Source organism: Durio zibethinus, chromosome 5 (assembly GCF_047325235.1).
Source record: "Durio zibethinus cultivar Kanyao isolate XHJ-2024 chromosome 5, ASM4732523v1, whole genome shotgun sequence".
Taxonomy (NCBI): Eukaryota; Viridiplantae; Streptophyta; class Magnoliopsida; order Malvales; family Malvaceae; genus Durio; species Durio zibethinus.
In genome coordinates this window covers 27,659,379-27,667,278 of record NC_143166.1, presented here as the reverse complement: position 1 = coordinate 27,667,278, position 7,900 = coordinate 27,659,379, and positions in this window count along the sequence as shown.

Sequence of the window (7,900 nt, the reverse complement as noted above, 5' to 3'; positions counted from 1 at the left end):
TTTTAGTTTAGGATTTAGGGTTAAGGTGATTTAGAATTTAGAGTTTAGGGTTTTATGGGTGGTTTAGGGTTTGGTGTGCAGTTTGGGGTCTCTTTTGTGGTTTGGGGTTTTATGGGTAATTTGGGGTTTCATGGGTGGTTTAGGGTTTCATGAAAAATGTATGTAAAAGACTAAATAACGAAAATACAATTATTTAATATGTAAATATTAATACATGAAAATGCATGAGTATGGAATAAACTTATTACAAATCTAGGCATTTTTAAGATTATATTATAAACTAAATATGCATGCAAAAACATAATGTAAATGGATCAAACACCAAGATTTTTTTAAAAATTTCTAAGACATAGTCCACCATTTTTTTTCTTGAAATTCATACCAATAAACATTAAAATCATAAAAAAAAAGTCCATTAAATTAACATTTATTCATGAAAAATTTAATCAAACACATTGAAAATTTGAAGAACCATGCAAAAACACAAACATTTAAAGAAGAATCAAGCAACATTTGGTTATGATGCAAAGAAGGAAGGATCAGCCAAAGCATGGAAAAGCCTGGCTGAACACTCATTTGGCTTCTCCTAATCATGCTTTTCATTTTATTTAGCTCAATCATGCATTAAACATCAAAATAATCATTATATCAAGGCATCTACATCATAAGAGAAATTTTATCAAACATGTAATGAATTAAATAGTGAGAAACCATGGAACCAACATGTATAGCCAAACAACATATAAAAACCATCAAACTAGCTAACATTCATGCTTTAAACATATGAAAAAACACTCAAATCATTCATCAACATTATTAGAAACAAGAAAATGACCAAAAATGGCCAAAAAGAGGTTCAACCATGGAAGATGAGAGCTTGGCTAAACTTCCAAAAGTTTACAATGGTGGATTTTTTTTTTTTTTTTGTTGCTTAGTCTTTCTAGTTCTAATCCAAACTATTATCTAGTTGGATGAAATTTTGATCTAAGCTTAGATTAAAAGAGAAAAATAACTATGAACTTCTAAAAGAACAAAAAAAAAAATCAAAGGCTAAATGCTATCAAAATAAGATGAATATTGTGAAATGCTTATGAAAATGTAAAAGTAAAAAATGATAGAACAATTAATCTCTTCGCAGCTCACCAAATTTTTTTTTTCACTTTTTTTTTCACATCCTAGCTACCTCTTCCTCCAACCGTGAATTCCCAACCCCCTTCATAAGAAAAAATATCTCTCTCTCCATACGCACAAGCCTTTGGATTAAAATAGAAAAATAACTATGAATTTCTAAAAGAATAAAAAAAAATCGAAGGCTAAATGCTATCAAAATAAGATGAATATTGTGAAATGCTTCTGAAAATGTAAAAGAAAAAATGATAAAACATTTATAGCTTACCAAAATTTTTTTTCACTTTTTTTTCACATCCCAGCTGCCTCTTCCTCCAACTGTGAATTTCCAACCCCCTTCATAAGAAAAAAATAGCTCTCCCTTCATGCGTACAAGCCTTTGGATTAAAATTTCATCTAATAGTCATTTTTTCCCCTTTATTTTCTTTGTAAGGAGCCAATTTTCACCATTGAATCCAATCCTCTAAAATTATCTCATGGTCAAGAATGTTTGTAGACAAAGGTTGCATTTTCAATGGTGCTAGAACCAAATTAAAATATCAATTTACCCTCCATTGATAAGTTTTCAATTTCTAAGAAATTTTCTTAGAGAAATATGATTCCTTCTTCATTTTTATGATTTTCAAGCATGAAAAATTCTCAAATAATATGAAATCATAATCTGAAACCTTCTTCATTTTTATGATTTTCAAGCACTAAAAATCCTCAAATAATATGAAATTATAATCTGAAAGTTTTGGTGACAAACCAAACTCAAAAAGTCAAATTGCTAAAATACCCCTTAAAAGGATATTTTGGAAATTTCAACCTTCCAAGGTGCAATCAAGGTTTTTAATAGTTCAAAAATCGTGAAATATTATAAAATCATGTTATGAAAGTTTTCGTGAAAAATCGACCCCTTAAAGGTCAAATTACAAAAATACCCCTAAAAGGTAGTTGGTAATTTCACACATTTTAAGGTGCGATCAAGGTTTTTAATGTATAAAAAATCATGATTTGAAGCTTTTCACGAAAATTTAACTTTGAAAAGATCAAATTACAAAACTATCCCTAAGGATATTTTAATAATTTCACACTTCCTAAGGTGCAATTAAGGTTTTTAATGCATAAAAAATCATCAAACAATATAAAATTATGATTTAAAAGTTTTCACAAAAATTTAACTTTAAAAAAGTCAAATTACAAAAATTCCCTTAAAGGGCATTTCAATAATTTTTTTTTGAAAGTACGATCAAGGTTTTTTAGTGTAGTAAAATCACAAAAACCATTTTTAAGCCCAATTTGTCCCATTTGGTTGTGAATTGCAAATATTGATCCGAGTTTAATCTAATTTGACTTATTTTGACTAATTTTGATTTTGTTTAACCAAGTTTGACCTTAGGGCATTTGAATCAAATTGATTCCAATTTTGATTTTAGAAACTTGTCAAAATTAAGGGAATGTCAGACTTGAATTGGGTCGAATTTTAAGAGGTTTATAAATGATTGGATTTTATCCGAATAAAATTAGATATTTATAAAGATGGTAGATGGAGATTTCTTGGTTATGGTTGGTTTTAGAGTACAAAAATTTTGTGAAATTTTGAATAAAAAATTAAAGAATAAAAAAAAAAGTATTATACGAGATCCATAGGTTCATTGTGGGTTGTGAAAAAAAAATGATTTGAAGGTAGATGAAAGAATTATGAGAGAAAGGATGGAGTCAAAGATTTTTGTAAGTTTGCTAAGGAAGATGGAAGCAAATGGCCTCTATGGAAATTGTCTTCCACCTAAATAAAATGGAAGACCATTTTCATATCCCTTCATTAAATTTTTTGTTGATCAAAAATTATTTTCAATTGACTATACTCTTTATTTCCTTCAAAATACAAGAAAACGTGAAAAATATTTTCTGAAAACCATTTTCATTGTTATCAAACAGAGCTAACATTTCATTTTATCATTATCATTGTTTTTGTATCCAAACACATATTATATCACTAATTTTAATATCACTGCTACAATAACTAATTTTATCTTCATCACTATTTTTAATATTATCAAAATCAATTTTTTTGTCCATCCAAATTAACATAAAGCAACATGTAGAAAAAATAAAACTTGAGTTGGATTAATGACCAGTGACCACACATGCAAGTACAGCTACACTTTTATAAAAAAGTTTCAATTCCTTCTCCAATTGGCATATCCCTATCTTATGTCATAATTCATAATTTCATATTCATTCATACTAGTGTCGAACCCATGTTACACTATGAGAGGAGAAATATTGATGCTTTAAAAATATGTAATATATACAAAATGTGTTAAGAATGTAAGCTGATTTACATTTTTTTACTAATGTATTTGATCTTTTTACAATTTTTATCTGTAATAGTATTATAAGTTGTAGGATATATATATATATATAAATATATGTATGTATATACACAAATTTTTAGTTTAAAGCCAAGATTGATGGAATAGTAAACATGAACTAAGTTTAACATGTTTAAGAAGAAAAGTTACCATAGAACTCTTTGAATTGTTTGTCAATTGCTTAATAATTAAGGAAGCCTTATATCCCCATTATGCGCTGCAACACCTAGAATCTTTGTTGCAAGACATTAGAGTGTCTTTTGGTACTTTTCCTTATTGTAACAAAAATGTTTGTTAAAAAAATGAACTTTAAAACTATAAGAAAGTCAATTATAATGCAATCTTCTAATCAAAACTCGTAATCAATTACAACAATCCATTTATATTTTTAACAATAAACTCAATTCAATAATTTTTATCTTTTGGGTTTAAATCTCAGTCAATTAAAATAAATTATAACTACATTAACAACAAAGTCAATTCGATAATTTTTATATTTAAAGTATTCAGAGATTCAATGTGATAAAATTTTTATCTTGTCATAAAAGATATAAACTCATTTACATGGCATTAATAATTAACCTTAAGGAATATAAATAATTAATAGAAAAAATACAAAAATAAAACATGTTTGTAAATAAGGAATAACTGGATATGCTAAAAAATTTACCTTTGAAGGTTATGAAAAAGTGTAGAAAAGAACAATCCAATTATACCAGTAAAATTCTTCCTGTAATTCAACCAATAATCGATTTTAATAACTAATAATGCTAAGGATGGTAGTAAAAAAAAAAGCTCACAATCTTATTTAACATTTAAATAATTTAATATATCAAGTTTAAGTTATCTCCATACCTAAATGAGTAAAGAACTTGGTTTAAAAATTTTAAGGCATGAGAAATGTTAACAAGTCTAAAATCACAAAGTTTTTCGACAAACAAAGCAAGTGAGATTTGTTCTAACATTTTAGCAACATTAATATCACAAACCTAAACTATCCATGCGCCTAAATGAGAAACACCTACACATGCTTGACAATTTACCTTTAAAAGTCATGAAAAGTTCAAATAAGGGTTAAAATCACTCAAGTTTAATAACAAATCAAGCAAGACAATATAGTTCTACCATTTTGGTAAATTTAACAAAAAATTTAAACTATCCACACACTTAAATAAGTAAGAACTGGACAACTTCAAAAGTTTACTCTTTATAAGCATGAAAAATGCTAAAAAAAAACCTAAAATCACCAAGTTTTTTTTCAGAAACCATAAAAGACAGGCTTGTTCTAATATTTAAGCAAGTTTAACATCACAAATTTAAGCAATCTATGTGTATGCCCCTAAAAGGCTCTGATAAAAAATTTAATTTAACCTCACAAATTCAAGTTAAAGGAAGAGTACCAAGAGAAACTAAGACAAAGCAATGTTTTTATGGTTTGCTATTCATATGTGTACCAACTAGATAAAACATACTACAATCACTATTTACCTAGATAAAAAAGACATACATACCAAAAAATAGAAAGAAAAAAATTTAACATAAAATAAACATGAAAGGGTTTTTCAACTTATCAATATTGTAAATGAAACTTTTGTCCAAAGATCTGCTTTTTTTTTATATATGCATTAAATTTATATGGTAAAAAATAAATCTTTATAACCGTGTAAAATAAGGAAAAATGTGTAGTTACTTGAAAATTTATTACATGAACATATTATGGACTAAAATGACAAGGATATTGAGACTTGTCTATAAAGAATATGCATTTTTGAAAAAAAAAATTATTGTTTGCAAAAAAGAAACTGGCATAAAAATTAAACTAACATGACAAACAATCCTAAAAGCCATTAAAATTATTACAATCAATTCAAAAGTTTCAAACACCTCCATTTTAAATTATAGTTAATCTATCAATAAAAGTATTAAGTTATGTAAATCATTATAAAAGCAACTAAGTGCTTATTACTTTGCCTGCTTGGCTTTTTTCATAAACTTTCAAATTCATTGAAAAGTGTAAATGAAAACAAAGACTCACCTAATAGTTGCAATAGCACAATTTAATTTCAAAGTTCTTATATAGTGTTTAAATGAAACATGGATGCCAAGTTAGGAACACTGGTTTCAAAGCAAAGCAATAAACATTTTTTTATGACAACTAATGAATTTAAAGTTCAATAGAACTTTCTAGATAGCAACAAAAATAAAAGGTCATACTAATTATAACAAATTGTATTCATATCAACTATGACATATTATTGATGTGCAACTTTTATAAACCACCATACACTTGATTAAAAAAACAAATGATCAATGCCTTATTATCAACTATATAAATTTGGTTTGTATCATTTAATTATGGAATAAGTTAAAAATTCATAAAGCTAAACAAAGAATTCAATGGCATTATCGTGCCCAACTTTTCAGTATATGGACTGCTAACTAAAGCAATAATCCTAGCACCAGTTTCATGCAAGTAGGCTTTAAGTAATCCTGTAGCAACACTTAAGACCACTTCATTCCACTTTAATGCCCTATACCTCACTTGTACAAGCCATTAATCTATTTATAACACATCCAACAACAACATTAAAATCAACCAACCACTTGATTATTTCAACAATCAATTCTTCCCACAAATAAATGAAAACCCATCGAATTAAGCATGTATTGGCAATAAGAAGCATGAATATTTGCATTGTTGCTAACATAAATATGTAAAAGACTTAGGATGTTATTTGAAACTAATTTAAAAATCATGGATATTTTCTTAGAAATCTATTTGAGTGTGATTGTTTAATTGAAATGTCATTTTCTAAGTCAAAGTAATAGAGAATGGAAACTTGCATATTCATACCCAGCTTTTTCTTTCCACTCATTGATTACAAGTGTCTGCTTTTGGAAAAAATAATAATCCACAGTAATATCATATGAAGTTGTAAAGACATGAAAATCTATACACATCCAACTATGAACTTGGCCATATTGAACAATCACATACATATCACATATCATTTTTACATCATTTTCTTCTTGACAGCTCTAATCAATTCTATTACCACCCATGGGAAACATTTTGCATTGTTTTGGCCTTAAGTTATGCAAATATCTTATAAAAAAAATTTATCAACTTATGTCCTCTAGCTTTACCAAAATACTATAACTTAAATTTTAGGAGAATGTATAGCTAAAATCAAGGGAAAAATATATGAATTCACCTTCATAAAATTTCACAGATTCAGTATGAAAAAGCAAAAAAAAAAACATAAATTAATCACTTTCATATCTTCATAAGAATCTATAGAAACTAAAATGACTAAAAAGAATTCAAAGTTTAATCGCATTCAACTTAAACCAAATAATTCCCCAAAAGTGAAATAATCCACAAATCTCTAAGAAATTCAAAAGTTAAGCAACTTTAACTAAAATCAAGTAATACTTAGATTCTAAAATACTCTAAAACATTAAAAAAATAAATATAAAAAAAACCAAAATTATTACCTTGATATGGAGAAGTTTAGACTTTAGTAGAATCTATTTTTTTTTATTTCCCTTCTTCATGCACTCTTTTTCTACAAATCTTAAGTAATGCAAATAATGGATTCTCTAAAAACCCATAGCAAATAATAATTCCAAGTAATGCAATATGAAGTTGCAAAGACATAAAGATCCATACACATCCAACTATGCCTCTTGCTAACCTGAATAATCATATATATAATTTTTACATCATTTTATCCTTAACAAATAAAAAAAAAAACATTTTGCATAATTCTAAGCTTAAGGTACTCAAATATCCTATAAAAAAAAAAAAATGTATCAACATATGTCATCTAACTTTACCAAAACACTATAACTTAAATTTTAGGTACAAATATGGCTAAAACCAGAGTAAAAAAGAAATATATGAAATCAAACTCCCAAATTCCATAGATTGACCCCAAAAAATCCACAAATTGAATACAATAAAGTAAAAAAAAATCTCCAATTAATCTTTTTCCTCTCTTTATAAGAATCCATCAAAACTAAAATGAATAAAAAAGAATCCAAAGTTTAATCACTTTTAGCTCAAACTAAACATTACCCCAAGAGCGAACGACTACACAAATGTTAAAAAAACTAAAAATTTAAGCACCTTAAACTAAAACCAAGTAACTCTTAAATTTTAAAACACTGACATTAAAAAAAAGTAAATATGAAACAAAAAAGCCAAAGTTATTACCTTGATATGGAGAGTTACACCACCAAATTTACTATCAGTGTTGTTGCGATACTCTATCCAAGCAATGTTCTCATCCAAGCTTTGTTCTCATAAAAGCATGGACTTGAAAATGCAGTATGTTTTAAGTGATTGATTCTAGAAGGTTAATAGTCATTTTATCAATGTTTTCAATTTTGAAATACAAAGATCTCTTCTT